General features: G+C 35.4%; 1 long non-coding RNA gene across 1 annotated transcript in view; it reads right to left on the reverse strand.

Annotated features, from left to right (window-relative positions):
- The window catches only part of LOC147580979 (uncharacterized), a 34,946-nt gene extending 10,032 nt beyond the window's left edge, over positions 1-24,914 (reverse strand). The window contains exon 1 of the long non-coding RNA XR_015250813.1: positions 24,655-24,914. This is a non-coding gene — a long non-coding RNA (uncharacterized LOC147580979). The remainder of the gene's footprint in view (positions 1-24,654) is intronic.
- Positions 24,915-25,594: the final 680 nt, after the last annotated feature.

The raw sequence follows: 25,594 nt of genomic DNA on the forward strand, positions 1-25,594 counted from the left end.
TTAGTGGTGAAAGTCTCTAATAATTGGAAGTTTAGATTTTTCTACAAACTTTATTATTATAAAAATATCAAAAAATTTAAATATAGTACATTTAAAAACTTGCTTTGTGAATTACCGAATGCATAAAAATGGGCATCCTTTAGTACACACTCAGTTTTCTCAGCGCTCAATTGTGCCTTTATTTATTTTTTTAATGTAGGCTCCATGCCCAGTGTGGAGCCCAATGCAGGGTTTGAACTCATAATCCTGAGATTAAGACCTGAGCTGAATCAAGAGTTGGACACTTACCTGACTGAGATACCCAGACACCCCTCAGTTTTCCCTTTAAACATACTTAATATTTTTTTTTTCTTAAATGCTGTTCCACTCACAATTAGGAATTATGAACTTGGACTTAGAAAGAAAAACTTTCTTTCTTCCTAATTTGCTCTAAGAAGTTATACCAAACTGCATATTAACTCATAATTTCCTTATATATTAACCATAAGAATGGGAAGAACTTGTATAGACCTTTGTCTTCACTCAAAGAGGAGAGAAAATACTATAAAGGGCTTAAGAATTATAGGACATACAAATAAAGTCTTCTTAAAAATTTATGTTTGAAATTCAGATACCTCTAATCAACATACTTTTCATAATTTTTATTTCAGTGTATATCTACACTTAGTTATTAATCCCACAATGATGAAATAAAAGCATTTGGTGTTTATGCCTACTATTCCATGCATCAATATTTATGACCATTGGGTTAAGATTCCATTTGTCACCTGCTCACATGTGTTTTGATTCTTTATTAACTGAACTACTTAGTCATCTTTTAGAAAAATTTGTATCCTCTAATTCACGGGTCAGCAAACAATGGCTCACGGGCCAAACATGATTAGTTTCCTTCTTTTGTATGATCTTCAAGCCTAAAATATATTTTACTTTTTTAAAGTATTATAAAAAAGTAAAGAAGAATATGCAACACTGACCATGCATGGTTGACAAATCCTAAAATATTTACTCTCTGGCCCTTCAAAGAGAAAGAATGCTGACCCCCACTCTAATTTCACCTGCAATCAAGTCTAACACTAGATTTTTCCAAAGAGATTTTTAGAAATATCAATTTGCTGGTATTAATTGTGATGATGAGGTTGCTGTTGGTAGTAAAGGAAGATGGGTATGGTATTCTGTACTCAGCTAAGTTTAAGAAACCCTGAATTAAATGAAATTAATCCATTTTTCTTTTTATAGAATGACTTAGTTTTTAAATATGCTAATATGCATTCTGAATCTCCAAAAGTGAGAAGACTCTGCGACAAAATGCATTGTTTCTCAATCTTACTAATGGGGATTTTTTATTTTATAGAGATAGTGCAAGGTAAAAATTTGCTTGGGAACATTCTGTGCAATAAGGAGCGAAAGAGATCAAAAGTAAAAGGAGTGCATGATAAATTTATTTTTAGCATAGTAATAAATTCTTATTATATTCATCCTATTCTTTTCTCAGGATAATTACACTGATACATTTTCAGGGTAATTGCCATATCTACACAGGAAAAATAAAAACATCCAATTCAAACTCATTCAGATTTTCCAGGGTCATTTTCTAACCTCAACTTTCTAATATTGATGATCAGAATTTAAGATGGGAAGCAGAAATATTTTTATGTTGAATTAGTGCTTGCTTGTTGAAAATAAGTGCTTGTTCTTGTCATTCATTAGAAGACAGTTTCAACATACTGTTAGATGCAACATTTGATCTGTCTAGTTCAATTTTTCATTAGCAGCTCTGGAAGGGGAAGGACTAATTTAACAACACAGAAAATTTAATTACAAAAAAAGAAGGTAGCTGATGAAGTATTTACCTTTTCTAGTTCTCAGCTGTCTGCTATGTGGCTGCATCGTGGATGAATGTTTTCTATTTATCAGCTTTGTCTACATGTTATTGACTTTCAAAGCCCACACATACTATTGGACAGTCTTGCCGTAGTTACCATGTTATATTTGTCCATCTAGGCACAAATACTGATGTGTTCATGTTCACATTTGGTTCTACCCCTGACACACACACCATCAGAACATTTTAGACAACCTGTAAAAATTTACAGTCAAAGCACACGCAAGACAACATGAAAACATTGTTCAATAATTTCCCTTACAGATTTTTAAAAACAGACTCTGTGCCTATTAACTCTTCATTTGTTAGTATCTGACATTACTCAAGTCAGGGAGTAGGACTGAAGGATCTCTAGAATTTATTCTAGAACTATGATTATAGTATGCTTTTGGCTCCTGTTGTATATTATCAAACACTTTACATGGAACCTAGATTTCCATATATTCCTTTCCTTTCACAAACCTTCACATGCTCTGAAATCTCCTCCAATCCAAGTCTTCAAAAGAAAAACAAAAGAAGAAGCCAATTCCTATTTTATAGGGTAAGGAGATGGCATTTAACATCTCTTCTATTGCCCAACTATTTTAACCAGCCTTTTCACCTCACTGTTTTGATGTGATCTCTATGATCTTTGATCATAAGGCACAAAAATTATTTTGCACAACTCCCAATATAGCTTCAAAGATGAAAAAGAAAGGTGGAAAAGAAAACTGAGTAACCAAAATTATCATTGAGTATATCTAGCAATTTAACAAAAACATCATTGAAAAATGAAACTGTATTATTCAAACATCCTTTGTAACACCCCACTCAATGCTACACAACCACACTGAGTCAAGGCTCTTGTGATCTTGTAATTTATAATAAGAAATATATATGGGGCGCCTGGGTGGCTCAGTCAGTTAAGCGTCCAACTTCAGGTCATGATCTCACCGTCCGTGAGTTCGAGCCCCGCGTCAGGCTCTGTGCTGACGGCTCAGAGCCTGGAGCCTGTTTCAGATTCTGTGTCTCCCTCTCTCTGACCCTCCCCCGTTCATGCTCTCTCTCTGTCTCAAAAATAAATAAAGGTTAAAAAAATTAAAAAAAAAAGAAATATATATTTGGTCTTTGTTCCCATTTCTGGCACAGAACTCCTGAAATTCTTGGAATTTCCTGAGTGATGAGAAAAACAAAGGTATCTTTTGTTAGGTCAATGAGGTAATACTTCTAAAGGCACCTAAGGATGGGAGCCAAGCCAGTATATTATTGGAGGGTTGGGGATTTCAATCCCACTCCATCTCTGGGGAGGGAGTTGAGAGTAAAGATTGAATTCAATTGCCACTGGCCAGTAATTTAATCAATCATGCCTGTGTAATAAAGCCTTCACAGGGTTTGGAGAGTTTCTGGGTTGAAGAACACGTAGAGGTGCTGGGAGAGTGGCAGACTTGGGGAAGAGGATGGAAGCTCCACTCCCTTCCCCATATCTTGCCCTGTGTATCTTTTCCATCTGGCTGTTCCCTACTTATATTCTTTTATAATAAACCAGTAATCCAGTAAGTAAACAGACTTCGTGAGTTCTGCGAGCCTCTGTAGCAACTTTATCAAAGCCAAAGAGGGGGGTCTTTGGGAACTCTGATTTAGAACTAGTCAGTCAGAAGCACAGACCCAGCCTGCAACTGGCTTCTGGAATGGAGGGTGGTCTTGAGGAACCAAGCCTTTACCCATGGACTCTGATGCTATGTTAGGGTAGACAGTGTTAGAATTGGGTTGAATTGTAGGGCATCTAACTGGTGTCCTGAACATTGATTGGTGGTGTGGGGAGACAGCTCTCTCTCGTGGTGAAATGGAGTACTCAGAACCCAAATGATACTGTAAAAAAGATTAATAGACAAAACTATATAAACCCTGGACTTAATGTGCTCCTTAAATTATAACATTTTTTTTGAAGTATTTTTGAAGTTCCACAAAGACCTAAACAATCTCTGGTTCTAATATTTTCAGTTTTAAAAGGGCTCACCAGGGGCGCCTGGGTGGCGCAGTTGGTTAAGCGTCCGACTTCAGCCAGGTCACGATCTCGCGGTCCGTGAGTTCGAGCCCCGCGTCAGGCTCTGGGCTGATGGCTCAGAGCCTGGAGCCTGTTTCTGATTCTGTGTCTCCCTCTCTCTCTGCCCCTCCCCCATTCATGCTCTGTCTCTCTCTGTCCCAAAAATAAATAAATGTTGAAAAAAAAATTAAAAAAAAAAAAAAGGGCTCACCAATTAAAAAGTGACTTGGTCATTGGTAATAATTTAGATCCTTCATCTCATTAACTAGGATAGCTTCAACTACAAGAGGCTACACTTATGTCCCTATTGATGAACGTTTCTTCTAGATTTATCTATCCAACTTAGTCACCTCAAATTCACATCCTAGCTCCTAGTTACCAGCTGTGTGATCTCTTACAAAGTATCTTATCCTTTGAAATCTCAGTTGAAATTCTCCATATCTGTAAAGTAGGAGAGCCAATATTTCTTATTTCATAGATTACTTGGAAGACTGTGCCTGACATTCCTTTACTGCTTAATCTATGCTTTTTTGGTGCTTTAGTTATCATCCACCATTTTCCCTTAGAACCCGCTCCTTCCCTTAAGATCCTTCTTCTGGTAAATACCCACATGATATGTCCAATTACTCTATCCAGAAATTTAAGATTTGATTCTTTTGCTTCTTCATCTACCATTTCAATCTGTCAGCAAGCCTGATCCATCCCACATCTTACATGTAACTAGATTGCTTCCTCTCCTCTTCACTTCTATTACTACTGCAGACCCTTGTGATTTTCCCCAGGATTTCTCAATGGTACTCAAATTATTTTCCCAACTCCTGTCTCAGATTCCTCCAGGACAACCTGTTTTTTTCAGTCAGATGTTGAAAGTTTTAACTGATCTCCAGCTCTAAGCTTTTCACAGCTCCTTGTTGACTACAAAATAAAAACACAAGCTCCAGCCTATCAAGCAAGGCTTTGACAATCCAGCTATCTAGCTACAATCTTCTTTGCCACCATATTACAGTAATGCCAACTCTGTATAATTTCTGTAACATACTGTACTGTTCATTCATTAAACATTATAACTATTCCTTTTGTTAAAGAATACCTTCAGTCCTCTCCACTTTTTATATTTCATGTGCCAGCTTAATTTTCTCCTTTTTACCAAACTATCAATGACATCTTCAGTCTTGTGCTTTCTTATCACTCATAGAAAGTTAATTAATCTGACCCTTGTGCAAAACTAAATTTCATTAATACACTTAGTGTAGTGGCTATCACACCATTTAAAAATGATATATTTTATGTCTATTTTTTCTGAATTCCTTGAAAACAGATATGTCCACAGAGTCTAGTTCACTACCTAATACACAGAAAGGAAACACAGTGCTATGTAGATGTGTTTACTTTAAAAAGTTCTTAATAGTTCCACCTATATGTATAGAGGATTTTTGTTCTTCTAGTTTTTTTCTAATAAAAATGCATTCTGGTATTAGACTTCTGATAAAATCATCTTTGTATGATACTCACTTACAATTTTAACTTCTATTTAAATTTGGGTTAATCTTATACCTTTATTTTCTAATCCTGAACCAGATTCATTCCTTCCTCATGCTGTTTTATGACATCAGTCAAAACAGAGAGTATATGCTGTACTAGATAAGATCCATGAGCTCCATTTTTACAAGTGTATCAGCCAGGGTTCCACCAGCAAACAGAACCAGTATTATATACCTGTATATGTACAGAGATTTTTTTTTGCAAGAAATTGGCCGACATTATTGTGGGACAAGTTAGGCAAGTCCAAAATTCATAGGGCATGCTGTCAAGAAGGGGGAGCTGGAGCCTCTTGTAGTCCACAGGCAGAATTTCTTTTCCTTAGGGAAATCTCAGTTCTGTTCTTAAAGCCTTTCAACTGATTGGGTCAGGCCCACTCAAATTATCAAGGATAATCTCTATATAAAGTCAACTGATTATAAAAGTTAATCACATTTACAATACCTTTATTCCAACACTGTTTGAATAACTGGATGCTATAGCTTATTCAAGCTCACACATAAAACTGACCATTGCAATGGGGAATCCCTTTTTCAGGATGACATACATCAGAATTTCATTCCAAGACTTTTTAATAAAAGGAGAAATCCAAGTATAACTTGGATACTACCTAATAACTCCTAAAAACTCCTTAAAATCAATAACACTTATAGTTTAAAATCATAGAATAACACTATTCATTTCTATCTACCTTATAATTCCAAAGGTGATAACCAAATTTGCATTTTCATCAGATGTTCTTTTTTTTTTAGTGTTCTTAGAAACATCATTGATTTTATTTGCCATCAGGTCCTCTGTATAAGTTAGTGCATGACTACTTTCTTCTTCTGGATTAATAAAGTATGAAGCAAGTTTCTTGGGCCATTAACATCACAAAGTCAACATTGGTAGAAAGAAGGGGGATAAGCAGAAGATTTTGTAATTCTTAATTAAAGATACTACTAATTAAATGATGACTCCCTGCTTGGTCTCAACAAGTCACAACAATGAAGGCACTGAATGCAAAAGAGACTGTCTGCCCCAAATAATAAAATATACTTAGAGAAAAGGAAGGTGTTACTTTTTCTCTCTTACTTTTTACTTAGATTATATACTTATGTCATTTATACCAAATAATTCTGCCTAATATTATTGACACGTGTGTTGCAAACCCTTTTCTAAAAAATAGAGAGAAAATTTTGTTTTACGGTTCTATAATTTTATTTGTGTTTCTACTTTTCATATGTGTGAACCCTGTAGATGGTTCCACTCCAGTAATATTATTCTTCAAAATTCTTTAGCTTAATGGGTGACATTGACTTTTTAATTTGTATTAGCTTACTATATAATTTTTACAAACTTCACTTAAATAATAAAACATACCTATTGCTCTATTAGTAAACCAAAGGCTTCCTATTCATTCCTAAATCCCAAATCAATCTTTTTTCTTATAATATTAAAATTCAAAATTCAGAACTAGTATTTTCTGATTTCACTCTACTACCAGGGCAGTATTTTCCCTTGTCAATTCTGAAATATGAAATGAGAAATCTGCTTTTATTAATCTAGTTAGAGGAATAAACTTCAGACTTCTAAAACGCAGCACAGAAATTGAGTCAGGCAGGAAAAAAAAAAATAATGAGAAAGTTAGGATGCCTTAGTGAGCAAGCAGAGTCATTTTATGTAGAGGTTTCCCTCAAGCAACTAAATCGAGCCCAAACAAGCCTATTTCTCTGAAACTTGCTTTACCCGCCATTCCGTCGCAAAATACATTGTAATAATATCATAAAACAGCTTGAGACGAAGAAGGATTCTGATTGACTGTTCAACATTCCAAAAGGGTAGATTAATATCTGTGAATCTCACAGCTGAAGCATTTTAATGCAAACTTGCAGTTTGTGGGAATTGAATCTGTCCGCCAAAATCATTTATTTATATATAGAAAATGGGGGGGAAATAGACATTTCATAATAGCAATGAGTCCAGGGGATGCTGTTATCATGAGCTAATCACATCCCATGGGCATGATAGCAGTCAGCTGTGTCCCCTGTCTTGTATTGCTCCAGAGGAATGATTATCTCATGATAATAACCCTTATCGTGGCTTAGTGGGTAATAAAAAAAATAACTTTCTTCCCAAGTTCTGGGTATTTATTTATCAGCTCACTTTTTCCCCGTTGAGTTCTGGTCATATGTTACTTCCTGCTTAGGAAACAAAAAGAAATTCAGTGTTCTGATATTTTCTGTTGGTGAAGTGCAAAAAAAAAGAGTAAATAAATAAATAAATAAGAAAAAGAAAAAAAATGTGACTGTATTGATCTGACTGTGAAAGAACAGCATTGCAGACAAGCTCTCATCTCCTGAGACCAGTGTGCGAAAGATCCATACTTGCATTGACATTTTATAGGATGTCTAGACTGGCTAATCCACTTTGGAGAAACAAATGTATTTTGTAGCATGGGAACAATAAGAGAAACAGATGCTTACACAACACCACACTTGTTTTTGTGCTGTAGAGCAACTATCCAATATCTACATTTAATTGGGACTCACACACCATGCAACTCAAAATATGATTGTTCCACTTAGACAAAAACCTCCTACCAATGACCCTCACACTGCCAAACTTCCAGGTATGCGACAGAGATTCAAGGTGGTGTCAGTCACATCAGCAGGGACACCGGAACTTTCCATCAGTATTTGCAGATGAGGGTATAAATGGAAATGGGAATGGGAATGCGAAGGCAAAGTCACGGAGACACAGAAGAACAAAAAGGAACTGGAGTCAAAGACAATAGGGAAGATGTGAAGTGGGAGAGAGATTTCACAACGTGTTTCTACTTATTTGTTGCCTACATGATATTCTTCCAATTCCCTAATCTGCCATATTTGCTAATAAAAATACGTACCTCGTTTTTCATTTCAAAAAAATGCATCCTTAACACAGTGTTTTCTATGAAAAGCACACTATATATAAGATGTACCTTTTTTCAGATACTAAGACCAATATATATAGCATAGGCAATATTTAACATTAAAAAAATTAAAGATAAACCCAATGAAATAATATGAGCCCTGTTAAACACAGCATGAAAAAAATCAGATAAATAATAAATTTTGTGAAAAAATGTAAAATGTTATGTTAAAATTATTTGCTACACTTTAAAAAACTCTGAATTATTACTTCAGTAAAATATCAGCATATTATTACTCATGTTTTACATGTATGACTGAAAATATGTTTACATAATACAAAAAACAAACCAGTGGCTTTCAATGCAAGATGGCACGATGGTGGTTTGTGCAGTCACATTTATTGTCTCTGTATACCTTCCAAACATCCCATAAAACTGATGAGGAGGAAAAGAACACTGAATTGAAAGAAACAAATAATTATGTTCATTTGGTTGGTCTAAAATGTGTTGGGTTAGTGAATTTAGAAGACACAGTGGATGAAATTGGCAAGATCAGAGAGTGTTTACCTTGGGACCAAAAAAGAACTTTAAGCTGGACTCCTTGGAAATGTAGGAAATCTACCTGAATTTCAGTTGTACTAACTGTATCAATATCTTCCTGGTCACCCAGTATGCAGACATTCCTCACACTGATGATTTTATAATGAGGTAAGCAATGTGCAAAAGCATGAAGGACACACAATGTAACTAGCTCCATCGTATAGCATATCAGAGGAAGATTTTTAAGCGGCCTGAAAATAGAAAAGGGATAAAATCAGAGGGGATAGAACTTATTTTTTTAAAGAGATTCAGGAAGATAGTAGTGTGGCAGCATAGTCTTTCATTCTCACCAAATACACACAGAAACCTGACATAGCAGATATAAAAGGCCAAAACACAAAAGGACAATATTTAAAATAAAATTAAAATGGTGAAGTTAAACTACCATCAGCCACATAATATAGCGTCTCTGTACGTGAAGAAGGAAGTAATGGGGCAACAATTCACGACCTGAAGATAAGAGAACCACAAAATAGTCCGCAGGTATTGATTGAAAGGTCGCTTAGCCAACTAGAGAACAACAGCCGGAACTAAGTAGGATTTGCTCTCTCCTACAGAGGGTGAGTGTAAACTGTCCTTTGTGAGAACAAAAGGGACTGGAAAGGTCTAACCCTCTGAGCTGTTCAAGCTCACTAACCAGGATTCTTCTAGAACAGAGTCGTACAGTGAGGAGGAACTTTTGGAAGTGGAATCAAAACGAATGAGAGAGAAGGAAGGGGATGGCCAAGATCAAAGTGGTGGAAGGGAACAGAGCCAGAAAATAAACAATGGAGATGGAGTCCTGTGAAGGTGGAAAAGTTTTCCTCCCCCTGCCTCATTTTAAAAACTAATATTTAAAAAATGTTTAAAGGGGCGCCTGGGTGGCGCAGTCGGTTAAGCTTCCGACTTCAGCCAGGTCACGATCTCGCGCTCCGTGAGTTCGAGCCCCGCGTCGGGCTCTGGGCTGATGGCTCAGAGCCTGGAGCCTGTTTCCAATTCTGTGTCTCCCTCTCTCTCTGCCCCTCCCCCGTTCATGCTCTGTCTCTCTCTGTCCCAAAAATAAAATAAATGTTGAAAAAAAATTAAAAAAAAAATGTTTAAAATTAATGTTATCTAAAAATAAGCAACAGAAACTGATTAAGATCAAATTCCATGCATATTTATTTTTAAATAAAAGAAGAGATAGAAGCAGAACAGTCCCATAGGAAACAAAATCACACCAGAAAGACTTGCTTACAAGAGGACAAATGCTATTTCAAAACAACCTAAAAGAGACGAAGCAAATAATAATAATTATTTAAAAATGGCATGAGTTGGATTAGAAAGTTTTAAAAATGAGAGCATGGAACTAATGTAAGAATAAGAGACAAAGAGAGTTATCTCAGTAATTAAGAATAAACCATAAAGAACACATGAGCTAATAAATGCAACAGCTAATAAATGTAACACATAAAGGGAAATAGTGAAAAAAATTAAATTCAAAATGAATGAAAAAAAAGATACATGATAAACAGAATTTAAGAGAAAGTGACAGGGACACCTGGGTGGCTTCGTTGGTGAAGCATGCAGCTTCGGCTCAGATCATGATCAACTGAGATTCAGGTAGATTTCCTACATTTCCAACAACTCCAGCTTAAAACATGAGTAATAATATGCTGATATATACAGTATAGGCAATATTTAACACTTAAAAAAATTAAAGATAAATCCAATGAAATAATATGAGCTCTGTTAAACACAGCATGAAAAAAATCAGAAAAATAATAAATTTTGTGGAAAAATGTCGAATGTCATGTTAAAATTATTTCCTACACGTTAAAAACTTCTGAATTATTATTTCAGTAAAATATCATTTCGCAAAATATCTTTGAGAACCAAGAGTTTAGGGTGGAAGAAAGAAGATGCAGTAGGGGAAGAAAAAGGAGGGGGCATGCAGTAGGGAAGAAGTTGAAAAAAAAACTTGGATTGGAAGTATCAACATGAACTAAAAAGAGCTTCTTGGAGAAAAGGTTGATTTCTGGGGTGAGAAACAAATGTATATATTAAGCTTGGAACATTTTATTCTACCAGATGGTAAGGACACTTTGGGTGACTCTTAGAGAACTCAGGGATCAACTTAAAAAGGCTCCCACCAAATATGGGGAATTTTGAGCTTATTGGCAATATGATAAAAATTACAATGGATTAGGATCCATTATATCCATGGTCATATTAATATTTTAAAAATCAGTCACTTCTGGAGGATAATAAGGAACCAGTTTGTTCTCTTGATGTCTAGAAAATGAGAAATAATCAAGTGTCAATTTTCCCTTTCCTATCTTAACTATAACATAGGATAATCACATAGTAGCTGAGGATAAGTCTTTGTAAAATATTCCCACTAATGAAGGAAAAATAAATAACAGAATTAGAATATCATCATTTTTAATCCCTAATGAATAGATAGAGGCATTAGGCATCAATGGTTGCTAACATCATAAAAAGATAGAAAACCAGACCCCATGTCACTCCTACATTTTTTGCCAAATACCATCAATAGTTGTACCAAAAACCATGAAGCTGAGTGTGATCCAGTTTCTAGAACCCATAGCCACTTTATTTAAAATGCAAAAGCAGGGGCGCCTGGGTGGCTCAGTCGGTTGAGCGTCCGACTTCAGCTCAGGTCACGATCTCGCGGTCCACGAGTTCGAGCCCCGCGTCGGGCTCTGGGCTGATGGCTCGGAGCCTGGAGCCTGCTTCCGATTCTGTGTCTCCCTCTCTCTCTGCCCCTCCCCCGTTCATGCTCTGTCTCTCTCTGTCCCAAAAATAAATAAACGTTGAAAAAAAAATTAAAAAAAAAAAAATAAAATAAAATGCAAAAGCAAGCAAACAAGTTAAACTGTACAATGGGTGCATAATCAGCAAAATCCAGATTGTGGGAAAACACTAAAGGACAAATAGCAAATTAAATAAAGGGCTGGATAGGAAACCTAGAATGAAAAGAGAATTAAAAGACATCAAATTTAAAAAGAAATGAGCAAGATTATAGTGAATGGGGAGGCAAATTTGGATGATAAGCTTCTTTTAAAATTTCACAGTAAATACTATGGGGCATAGGAACTGGTCTTCTGGGGTAGATTATAAGGTTCTATTACTTTATCTGATGATTTTATAGGGTGTTTACCTTAGAATAATTCATCAGATCATGTTTTTATCTGATCTGTATCTTCCTTAATCTGTGGTTTATTTTCCAATGAAAAATGTATTAAATAATTAAATACAAGACTGTATTCATCAATGTCAATAAAATGGAAATATTTCTTGAAAGACACATGTAACAAAAACCAACACAAGGAGAAAACACATAGCTATTAAAGAATATATGGAATATATGCAACCATCCTTAGTATTAGCAAATCTAATCCAGCAATATAGACAAAAAGTTATACACATAACCATGACTCTTCATGACAGAGTGCAAGGTCATATTAAAATTACAAAAAATAATTAATATGTTAACTAAAATAACAAAACCCTATAATGATCTCAATAGATACAGAATAATAATTTGACAAGGTTTAACATCAACTGTTGAAACTCTCAGCATACTAGTATTGTGAAGGGACATCCTTAATCTGTTAAACAGTATTTACAAAAGACTTAAAGATTGGCCAAATGGTGAAAATCAATATGATATTCCACACCAAGACTGGAAAACAAAGGCAAAGATATCCCTTCTCGCCACTCATATTAAATATTTTATTGGAGTCCCTAGACAGCACAATAAGAAATGAAAATAAATAAAAGGCATATATATTGGAAAGTAGGATTAAAATGTCATTTTTTGCAGATTGTATAAAATTCTAAGGACTCTCCAAAAATCTACTTGGTTTAATGAGTGAATTTAGCAACAAGCACATGATGCAAGGCCAATATATAAAAATCAATTATACTTGTATTGTATTAGAAATACATAATTGTAAAAATAAATAAAAATACTTCCAATAATGTCAAAAGCTTAAAATACTTAGGAATGAATTTACAAAAACAAAGTCCGCAAAACTTCTAGACTAACAATTAGAAAAGATTGTTGAAAGAAAAAATTAAGACATAAATATATAGAAAATACATGTTCATTCTCTAGAAATGTTGTTAAGAATGCAATTCTTCAAGTTGATCTAGAGTTTCAATACAATCCCTATCAAAACACCAGTAGTATACTGTCATAGAAATTGTTAAAGGGATTATAAAATTACTTAGAAAAATACAAAGGACTTAGAATATCCAAAACCATTTTAAAAACAAGAACAAAACTGGAGAATTTTCACTGTCAAATTTCAAGCCTTACTTGAAGCCTTACTTGATTGGCGTCTTGATAGACATATATATATCAATAGTGCAGAAAAGGCAATAGAGTCCAGAAATAAACTGATACATAAAAGTCAATTGTTTTCAACACACATGCCAATGTATATAATGAAAAGAAAATCTTTTCTAACAAAATGAAGGTAGAAAATCAGACTGTCTTGTTTGGGAAAAAAGAATAATCTTGATTTTATTTCACACCATACACAAAAACTAATTCAAAATCAATCCTAGAGCTACAGGTTAAAGCTAAAAATATGAAACTTTTAGAATAAAATACAGGGGGAAATATTCATAAAATTGTATTGAGTGGAGTTATCTTACATATGACACATCTTACAAAGCACGAACCATAAGGTAAAAAATAACATATTTCACTTCATTAGAATTAAAATCTTCTGTACTTCAAAGACACCATTAAGAAAATGAACAAACCAGAGAATGGAAGAAATATTGTCAATATGTGTATCAGTCAAAATACTGGTATTCAGAATAAAGGATTCCTATATTCAAAAATAAGATGAATAACCCAATTTATTTTAAATGGTCGAAATATTTGAACAAACAGGTATTTCACAGAAATGATGTAGAAATGACAAATAAGTATGTGAATTGATGGTCAACATCACTAGCAATCAGGCATAAGCAAATTAAACCACAGTGAAATATCATGACACAGCCAAGGCGGTGGGGGGGAGGGGGCGATGGGAAAAATGGGTGATGGGCATTGAGGATGGTAATTATTGGGATGAGCACTGTAAGTGCATTGTAAGTGATGAATCATGGGAATCTACTCCCAAAGCTAAGAGCACTCTGTATACTCTGTATGTTAGCCAACTTGACAATATATTACATTAATTAAAAAAAAAAAAAAATAAAGAGATAGGGCACCTGGGTGGCTCGGTCAGTTAAACATCAGACTTCAGCTCAGATTATGATCTCATGGTCCGTGAATTCGAGCCCTGTGTCAGGCTCTGTGCTGACAACTCAGAGCCTGGAGCCTGCTTCAGATTCTGTGTGTGTGTGTGTCTCTCTCTGCCCCTCCCCTGCACATGTTTTGTCTCTCTCTCTCAAAAAAATAAACATAACAAAAATTTTTAAAAAAAACTAAAGAGAATGGACATTATCAAGTATTTATGAAGATGTGTAGCAACAGGATGTCTCATAAAAATAGGGAATGGTATAACAGCTTTTGAAAAGTTTCTTACAAAGGTAAACATACAGTGACCATATAATCTAACAATTTCACTTATATATGTTCACCCTGAAATAAAAATATGTCTTGGCACAAAGACTTGCTCACAAACGTGTATAACGTCTTTATTCATAATAGCCCTAGACTGGACACATGTAAAATATTCATCAGTAAGGAAATGGATTAACAAATTATGATACATCCTTATAATGGAATCCTGCTCAGCAATAAAAAGCAATGAACTGCTGATGTACTCGACCACTTGTATGAATTTCAAAAAACATTACGCTGAGGAAAAGAAGTCAGACAAAAAATCTATGTACTGTATAATTCCATTTATATTGAACTTTTGAATAGGAAAAAAATGAATCACTGGTGACAGAAAGCAGAACTCTGATGACCTGGGACCAGAAGTCAGGGACTAACTGCAAGGAGGTGTGAGGGAACTTTTGATAGTGATGGAAATATCTTATTCATTGTACAATCAAATATTGATTGTGGTGGTACTTACATAAGTGTATACATTGGTCAAAACTAAAAAGTATGCATTTTAAATGGGTACATTTCATTATGTATATGTCTACCTCAATAATTCTTAATTAAAAAAAATCAAGAGGCCAATCAACTAACAAGAACAACAACTACTACAATGTACCTGCACACCTGGTAACGCCTTTGGTATACAGTTATAGCTCTCAATATGGTCATCATAATATAATAAGTGAGAATATGCCACCTCACCTCTTTTACCTGAAAGTCATTACTGGAAACTAAAAGATAGGGATAAGATCAAACTTATAGCTATTTAGGATTGTGATAGCGTTTAAGATTGTTTTGAGCTCCAAGGTATGTGGAAATATTCTGACTTTATTTCTTGCTTTGGTCTTTCTTGTCATCCCAGGAAAATTCTACCCAACTTAATAGGGGTCTTGAATAGAGGAAATAATGGGTGAACAATTAAATGAACAATTAAGAGTTATCAGATATTCAAGAAAAATTGTCACATTTTGAAGAAAAACAAGTAATTAAAAAAAAAGAAAAACTGATTCTGAACAAAAATAATCCCAATTGTAATGTTAAAATAATCTCAATTATCATCCTAAAAGATGATTAGAAATATATTTCATTAATAAATGTACAACACTGTGCCATGTTAAATTCACAATCAGCTCACAAAGAAAAGCCAGTAGATATTTTTAAAAACAAATTTAAAAAATTTCTAATTGAAGGTTGAAATACAGTTAAAGGAATCACCCATATTTCATTCATTTATGCATTCATCTATTTATTCAATATTTACTGGGTACGTACTTTGTGCTGGTGTGGATAATGCAGAGAACTACACAAACCATAACAATGTCCACACAGACCTTAAAATTCAATTTGCAAACAGAGAAAAAGATGATTCATGTATAATATGATGTCAAGAAGTAATAAGTTCTGTGAAGGAAACCAAAGCACATAGGTAAAGGGCAGAGAACAACTGGAAAGTTTAGTCAAAGAAGGTCTTTCTGTGAACTAAAATATATATAAAGCAGAATGAAGGAAAGTAATAAGGCATGTGAAGTCTGGGGAAAATTGTTTTCAATCCGTAATCACATCCAAACTCCCAAGAAGAGAGTAAGTGTGATATATGGCTAACCCAACAAGAAAGTCTAGAACACAGCGAACTAAGGAGAGAATGATAGGAGAGGATGACAGAGAGGGAGGAAAGGGCCCTTTAAACTACTGGAAGGGCTTTGTACTTTCTTACTAGTGTGATGGGAAACCACTGGAGCATCCTGAACATAGAAGACCCATGGCTTGGTTTATATTTAAAGATAAGGTTCCCCAGTGGCTCAGTTGGTTGGGTGTCAGACCCTTGGTTCAGGTCATGATCTCACAGTTCATGAGATCAAGTCCCAAGTCAGGCTCTGTGCTGACAGCAAGGAGCCTGCCTGGGATTCTCTCTCTCTCATTCTCTCCACCTCTCCCCAACTTGTGCTCACTCTCTCTCTCTCTCTCTCTCTCTCTCTCAAGATAAATGAGTAAACATTAAAAAAAAAAAGATGCCTGTGTATATAGAGTTGACAGTAGATATGCAATAGCTGAAGCATTAAAACCAATTAGGTGGCTATTACAGTAATCTTGATGAAAATGATGGTAACTAGTACTAGGGGGTTAGTAAGGAAATTAGTATGATGTAATTGGATAAATGAAAAAGGCATTTTAAATATAGACATTACTTGGATCAGATGTGGGATGTCAAGAAAAGGGAGACAATAACAATGAGTAATCCTTATTTTGCAAATTAAGTAATGAAGTAAAATTGATACCAATGATGTTGAGAGAAATTTTTGCTGGTGGAAATCATGAGTTTTGTTTTGGATATGTAAAATAACTATTAGACATTCAGGAGCCCAGTAAGAAGTTTATTTATAAGTGTAGAACTTAAACAAATATATAAACAGAGAGAGAAATACATAGAGACAGAGACTCAATCCAAAAAGCCTACTACTTAACTCATAGAAATAGCGAAAGAAAATGAACCAAATTATGGTGAAAGCCATTAATGCCAATCAAGAGATATTTCAGACTTTCCACTTTCTATGGACATATTAGAATTTCACTTTCTGTCTTCCCTTTAGTGAGGTGGAGGATGTAACCAGCTCAGGCCAGTGTGTCATTGACAGAAAAGAAAGGAGAACCACACACTTAATTTCTCATGAAGACATCCAATGACCTCCTTTTTTTTCCTATGGGTTTAGCAACTGGCCAAGTTTATGATGGTGACAACTCCAGCAGTCTTGTCCTGAGTGACAACAGCAAACACAGCCATGACAGACATGTAGCATCAGTAAGAATAAATCAGCAAGAGCATGTTGTTTTAGAACACTGATTGGTGTTGCATGTTACGACAAAATGAGTTAATCTGTCCCGACTGATACAACTATTTTTCAAGGGAGAAGGAAGGAAAAAAAGACATTTGTGGACCCAGACAGCCTCAGCTATTTTGCCTCCCTCTGCATCTGTTCTTAAGACATTACTTGAGGGGCACCTGGGTGGCTCAGTCAGTTAAGCATATAACTCTTGATTCTGTTCAGGTCATGATCTAATAATGGTCGTGGGATAGAGCTCCCCATGGGATTCACGCTGAGCATGGAGCCTGCTTAAAATTCTCTCTCTCCCCAACTCATGCAAGCTCTCTCTGTCTCTCAAAACAAACAAACAAACAAACGACATTACTGGAAAACATATTCCAGGAAAATAAGAGAGTAAAAGAAGAAAGATGAGATGGAGTCTGGGAACATGTGACTCCACCCCCTCAAAATAAAGAAAGAAAGTCTCAGGATGGGCAGGAGAACAGAAGCCAAAAGAAATAAAAACTCTGACAAAAAAAGGATATTATAATAACAATTATTATTATATTTAAATGTATATATGAAGAGCTTGAAAATATAACAAAAAATGTGCTTAAAAATGAAGGGAGGGCTATATACACACTCTCTACTCATCAACACCCCCTCCCCACAAAAACTGAGCAAGTCAGAATTCAAGGATAACTCAAGGTGCTACACACTTTAAGAAGTCAGGCAATTTCAGAGACAAGGATTCACAAAATTTACCAGTAGGTAGAATGTGCAGGAAGTTGGAAGATATGGGTAGTAAGATAAAAATACAAATTTTAGAAAAGCTAAAATGTAGTCATCAAAATTTTCCATTCCCTCTTATAAATTATTTATAATTATTTACTCATTTTCTCACCACATCAAATCTATGAAACACATTTTATTCCAATTCAACTTAAACAATGAGAAAACAGGTTTCTTGAGGAAGGTGTTCAAAGTCACACAGCTAGCAGCAAGTGTCAATGTTATTATGAGAACCCTAAAAGTCTAGTTAAATTTCAAATATTGTTCACCATGGAGTTAGAAAGACAACTAGACACTCCAGTAAAGGGGCAATTCCATGGCACAAAAACAGACACATAGACCAATGGAATAGAATAGAAACCCCAGAACTAGACCCACAAACGTATGGCCAACTCATCTTTGACAAAGCAGGAAAGAATATCCAATGGAAAAAAGACAGTCTCTTTAACAAATGGTGCTGGGAGAACTGGACAGCAACATGCAGAAGATTGAAACTAGACCACTTTCTCACACCATTCACAAAAATAAACTCAAAATGGATAAAGGACCTGAATGTGAGACAGGAAACCATCAAAACCCTAGAGGAGAAAGCAGGAAAAGACCTCTCTGACCTCAGCCGTAGCAATCTCTTACTCGACACATCCCCAAAGGCAAGGGAATTAAAAGCAAAAGTGAATTACTGGGACCTTATGAAGAGAAAAAGCTTCTGCACAGCAAAGGAAACAACCAACAAAACTAAAAGGCAACCAACGGAATGGGAAAAGATCTTTGCAAATGACATATCGGACAAAGGGCTAGTATCCAAAATCTATAAAGAGCTCACCAAACTCCACACCCGAAAAGCAAATAACCCAGTGAAGAAATGGGCAGAAAACATGAATAGACACTTCTCTAAAGAAGACATCCGGATGGCCAACAGGCACATGAAAGATGCTCAACGTCGCCCCTCATCAGGGAAATACAAATCAAAACCACACTCAGATATCACCTCACGCCAGTCAGAGTGGCCAAAATGAACAAATCAGGAGACTATAGATGGTGGCGAGGATATGGAGAAACGGGAACCCTCTTGCACTGTTGGTGCGAATGCAAACTGGTGCAGCCACTCTGGAAAGCAGTGTGGAGGTTCCTCAGAAAATTAAAAATAGACCTACCCTATGACCCAGCAATAGCACTGCTAGGAATTTATCCAAGGGATACAGGAGTACTGATGCACAGGGGCACTTGTACCCCAATGTTTATAGCAGCACTCTCAACAATAGCCAAATTATGGAAAGAGCCTAAATGTCCATCAACTGATGAATGGATAAAGAAATTGTGGTTTATATACACAATGGAGTACTACGTGGCAATGAGAAAGAATGAAATATGGCCCTTTGTAGCAACGTGGATGGAACTGGAGAGTGTGATGCTAAGTGAAATAAGCCATACAGAGAAAGACAGATACCATATGTTTTCACTCTTATGTGGATCCTGAGAAACTTAACAGAAACCCATGGGGGAGGGGAAGAAAAAAAAAAAAAAAGAGGTTAGAGTGGAAGAGAGCCAAAGCATAAGAGACTCTTAAAAACTGAGAACAAACTGAGGGTTGATGGGGGGTGGGTGATGGGTATTGAGGAGGGCACCTTTTGGGATGAGCACTGGGTGTTGTATGGAAACCAATTTGACAATAAACTTCATATATTGGGGAAAAAAAAGAAAAAAAAAGAGAGAAAAGAATAAGAATATAAACATTAAGAAAGATAATATGATTGACCAAAATTAAATGGTGGAAATGGTGGAAGACAGAGAAAGAAAGAGAAAGAAAAGCTACCATGTGATATTCTATTTGTTCATAAAAGGCCCTATATATTCCTAAGGAAAATGGATGCAGACATATTCACATAAAGGTAAACATTAGAACCAAAATAACAAGTTTTTCTAATACTGAAAGACAAAAATTTAAAAATGTGGATGACATAGTGAATGTCTAATTGCTAAATGTTTATAGGCTTAACTCACCTACCTAAAAATACAATTTCAGATACACTGACAGCAAAATTAAACTTTATATCATATGCAAGAGTACCACCTGAAAACATGTTTTATGACACAAAAATCAAAGAATGGAAACAAGAATAACAGGAAAAACAAAAAAGAAAGCAGGGATAGCAACTTGATACCTGACCGAGTATAATTTAGCCTAAAAAGTATTAAATGAGGAAAAGAGCTCTATGTTACAGTTATATCATCACAGTATAGATAAAAGCGTTATGAATCTCTAAATGGCATATAACATACCAACAACTTTCATAAAGTTCTACAGAAGATGTATTAAAAACGCACTAAAAAAGATTTTAATACGGTAAAACTATCTTAGTCCAAGATAGGTTGAGAAAAAAGTATTATGTAAGGATCTATAGTTCATATTTATTTGTATATAATTTGTTATATATCCTAATAATAAAGAATATAATTTCACATCAAAAAAAAGTGGGCAATTCCAACAACAACAACAACAAACACTAAAGCAATTTTAAGCAATTTGGAGGGTATTGTAAAAAAGGGAAAAAATCTATTTTGTACAAAAGGAAAATGTTATAGTTAGAAATATAGATAAGAAATAAGTACTCAATGCATATTACTGTGCTCTATGGTAAACACTTCACATACTTCTTGTAATGTAACTTCTGGTATTTGAGTTCAATTACAAAATTAAACCATAGATAAGCACCAAAATCTAAGTTGTCATTATGGAACAGAATTTAAATGGTAGCAGCCTACAGCCCTGAAGTTATGTGAACTGCTGTATGATGCGGGTTGTACGGCAAATCAATAGGCAACGTGTACTATTCAAAGAATGTTACTAGGAAAATTGGTTGTGTACATGGAATAACAATAAGTCCAAACAAAACTGGATTCCCCAGAGATAAAGATCACAGGAATTAAACACTTAAGTGTAAACAATCAAAACTGCAAAATATTTAGAACAAAATGGAAAAGAACGTTATGACCCCATGTTAGAAAATTATTTCTTAGCCAAGGCAACAAAGCACAAACCATGAAGAAAAAAGGGCTAAATTTGATTACGTTATAATCAGAAACATTCACACACTAAACGATACTCTAAACAAAATTTTAAAAAGCAAGACAAGACAAAACAATCACAGAAACAAAGAGATTTTTCAAAGAGTCAGTATACAGAGTATATAAACAATTCCAACACATCAATAAACATGCAGAATCCTGGACAAAGAATACAAACAAGAAAAAAGCATAAATTGCAATGAAAAAGGAAAAGAGTATTTTGGTTGCATTTGGCTTACATATTATATATAATAATGGCTGTCTGTATATAAACATCGAAAATGATTAAAATTACAAACAAGAAAAAAGCATAAATTGCAATGAAAAAGGAAAAGAGTATTTTGGTTGCATTTGGCTTACATATTATATATAATAATGGCTGTCTGTATATAAACATCGAAAATGATTAAAATTCGGGGAAAGTATAACTTAGGTTTTTATCTACAGGTCAGATACTTCAGACATCCTAAGTTTCACAACAGATATCTTCTCCTTCTGGAGACAAATTCTTCAAAACTGAAGTGTGGTGGGCTCACCACTTCTGCTTTAACTTCTCTCTAATTATCACCTGAAAATAAAAACTGAAATTTAAATTAAAAAAATTGAAAAAAGTCTCTTTTTCGAAGTGCATAGGACACTATTTTGTTTGAGGTGTACATACACAATATGCCAAAGTTACATATTCAATATAACAACATGTGAATTGGGTGGGCTGGAGCAATTTCTCACTCTTCAAATATTTGTAGGTCAATTTTGAAGAAAAGTATCTCAATTTTCCTAATCTACACTATTAAAGAAAATAATTATGGAGCCAGACCAACACTAAACCATCCTACACACTGACTGAAGGATTAACACAACAATCTGCACAACCTGAACCACAGAATTCAGCAGGTACACGGCACAGAGAGGTGAATTTGGGTAGCGAGACGCTGCTGAGGGTAGGGAACTGCTTTTGCAGGCGGAGGGAGGATGGAGACTGGGGAGGGGGGTAGAATATGGGGAAATCACCCCTCCCCAAAAGCAGCTGGAGAGAAAGTGGAAAATAGGAAACAGCCGCAGGGACTAAACTAAAAAGGGAGAAAGGAGAAAAAGAAAGGAGAGGATTTAAATTCCATTAAGACTGTAAACAAGGGGAGCACAAAGCTGCAACTTCGCAGCTGGATACCTGGTGGTGCTCTGGTGGGAAGGGTGAATCCCCAGGAGTAGAGTGGGGTCTGGAAGGTTCTCAGACCACATGGGGAAGAGTGGTTCCACTGCTGGAAGGACATTTGCTAGAGACTGTTGAAGCCACCTAGTCCCAGCAGACCCTGGAAGGCGGCCACATTCGCTGGTGCTGGAACAAGGTCATTAAGGGTGAAGGCTGGTAACAGATGTGTGTTGTGATTTTCCATAATCCCTGAAATGCTGCAGCTATACTGTCTCACGAACTTTTTCTGGGGCAGGCTGGCAACTGGCCACAGTCTCGGGGTTCTGGCAGCAGCACGGTCCAGCAAGCGTTCCCGGGTGCAGCCGGCATTCGGCCATGGCTCATTTGTCCATAGCTTGGTGAGACCCTCCCATAGAGATGTGGAACAGGTCAAAGCCGCAGTCCTTCAGAGGTAAGGGGCTGGGGAAAATGGCCGCATCTGAGATAAAACTTGGGAGAGAAGTACTGCTTGGGGCCTGGTCATGAAGAGTGAAAAAGCAGGGAGTGGACGAAAGCTGAAGACAGAGGATGGGTGTGTGATTGCTGATCCAGGAGAACAGACTAGGCAGCTGGGTGGCACCATTTTCACCGCTCCTGCACATGCACATACACACCTACGAGCACCGCAACAATCCACCCCAGTAGGATAGCAGCACCATCTAGTGGAAAGCGGAGCTGTTACACTGAGGCCAGCCCAACTGGGCCAACTCCACTCTGATAGAACAAATCTCACCACCGGCTTAGTTTATGGCCTATAAAGCGCTACACAGACTGACTTCTAGGGGAAAATGAAACAATTTCAGTCCTACTTCAATCTCTTAGCAGGTTCATCTATTTAATTTTCTTTCTTTTTTTTTCTTTTTCACTTTTACAATTATTTTCTTTTTCTTGAATACAGAAAGAGAAAAAATTCATTTTTATTTTCAATTTTTATTAAAAATATTTTTCTTTTATTTTTTATTACTGTATTTTTTACTTTTGTGTAAATTTTTCAAATTCTATTTTACTTCCATCATTTTATTTTAGTCTACTTCAGTGGATTCACCTTTTAAAATTTTCAAACAATTTCCTTTTTATTTTTCTTTCTTTCTTTTTCTGTTTTTCTCTTTTTCATTCCTTTTCTTTTTCTTGAATGCAGAAAAAGAGAAAACTTCATTTTTACTTTCAATTTCTATCAAAAATGTTTTCATTTAATTTTTTACTATATTTTTTGCTTTTATGTAAACTTTTTCAAATTCTATTTTACTTCCATCATTTTAGTTTAGTCTACTACAGTATATTCACTTTTTTAAATTTTCAAATGATTTCCTTTTTTTCTTTCTTTTTATCTTTTTTCTCTTTTTTGTGTTTCTTTTTTGAATGCAGAAAAAGAAAAAAATCATATTTATTTTTAATTTTTATTAAAATATTTAAAATTTTTTTCTACTATATTCTTTACTTTTTGTATATTTTTTCAAATTATATTTTACACCCATCATCTCATTTTAGTCTACTCAGTGTATTCATTTTTTTCAAATTCTCAAACTATTTCTTTTTTCTACCCCCCCCATTTTTTTCTCTAATCTGTCAAACCACTTTCAACACCCAGACCAGAGCACACCTACGATCTAGCATCATCTATCCGATTTGTGTGTGTGTGTTTATTTTTTAATTTTAATATTTTTTCAATTTCCTTAATTTCAATTATTCTACCTCATTAATTCCTTTTCTCCATTCAAAATGGCAAAACAAAGATATCACCCCAAAAGAAAGAGCACGAAGAAACGACAGCCAGGGATTTAACCAACACAGATACAAGCAAGATGTCTGAAACAGAATTTAGAATCACGATAATAATAATACTAGCTGGAATCAAAAATAGATTAGAATCCCTTTCTGCAGAGATAAAAGAAGTAAAAAATAGCTAGAATGAAATTAAAAATGCTATAATAACTGAGCTGCAATCATGGATGGATGCAGCAGTGGCAAGGATGGATGAGGCAGACAGAGAATCAGCAATATAGAGGACAAACTTACAGAGAATAATGAAGCAGAAAAAAAGAGAGAGACTAAGGCAAAAGAGCACTATTTAAGACTTAGAGAAATCAGTGACTCATTAAAAATGAACAACATCAGAATCATAGGGGTCCCAGAAGGAGAAGAGAGAGAAATAGGGGTAGAAGGGTTATGTGAGCAAATCATACTGGAAAACTTTCTTAACCTGGGGAAAGACACAGATATCAAAATCCAGGAAGCACAGAGGACCCCAATTAGATTCAAGAAAAACCGGCCATCAACAAGGCATATCGTAGTCAAATTCACAAAATACTCACACAAGGAGAGAATCATGAAAGCAGCAAGGGAAAAAAGTCCTTAGCCTACAAGGGAAGACAGATCAGGTTTGCAGCAGACCTATCCACAGAAACTTGGCAGGCCAGAAAGGAGTGGCAGGATATATTCAGTGTGCTGAATCAGAAAAATATGCAGCCAAGAATTCTTTATCCAGCAAGGCTGTCCTTCAAAATAGAAGGAGAAATAAAAAGTTTCCCAGACAAACAAAAATTAGAGTTTGTGACCACTAAACCAGCCCTGCAAGAAATTTTAAGGGGGAATCTCTGAGGGGAGAAAAGATGAAAAAAAAAATATATATATATATATAAATACATAACATATATACATATGTGTGTGTGTGTGTGTGTGTATAAATACCAAAAGCAAAATCTAAAGATTAGAAAGGACCAGAGAACACCACCAGAAACTCCAACTCTACAAGCATGATAATGGCAATAAATTCATATCTTTCAGTACTCACTCTAAATGTCAATGGACTCAATGCTCCAATCAAAAGACATAGGGTAACAGAATGGATAAGAAAACAAGATCCATCTATATGCTGTTTACAAGAGACCCACTTTAGACCTAAAGACATCTTCAGATTGAAAATAAGGGGATGGAGAACCATCTATCATGCTAATGGTTAACTTATATCAGACAATCTAGACTTTAAAATAAAGACTGTATCAAGAGATGCAGAAAGGAATTATATCATAATCAAGGGGTCTCCAAGAAGACCTAAAAACTGTAAACATTTATGTGCCAAATGTGGCAGCACCCAAATATATACATTGATTAATCACAAACATAAAGAAATTCATCGATAGTAATACCACAATAGTAGGAGATTTCAACACCCCACTCACAGCAATGGACAGATCATCTAATCAAAAAACCAACAAGGAAACAATGGCTTTGAATGACACACTGGACCAGATG

The sequence above is a fragment of the Puma concolor genome, chromosome B2, assembly GCF_028749965.1.
Source record: "Puma concolor isolate L17-30 chromosome B2, mPumCon1.1.hap2, whole genome shotgun sequence".
Lineage (NCBI taxonomy): Eukaryota > Metazoa > Chordata > Mammalia > Carnivora > Felidae > Puma > Puma concolor.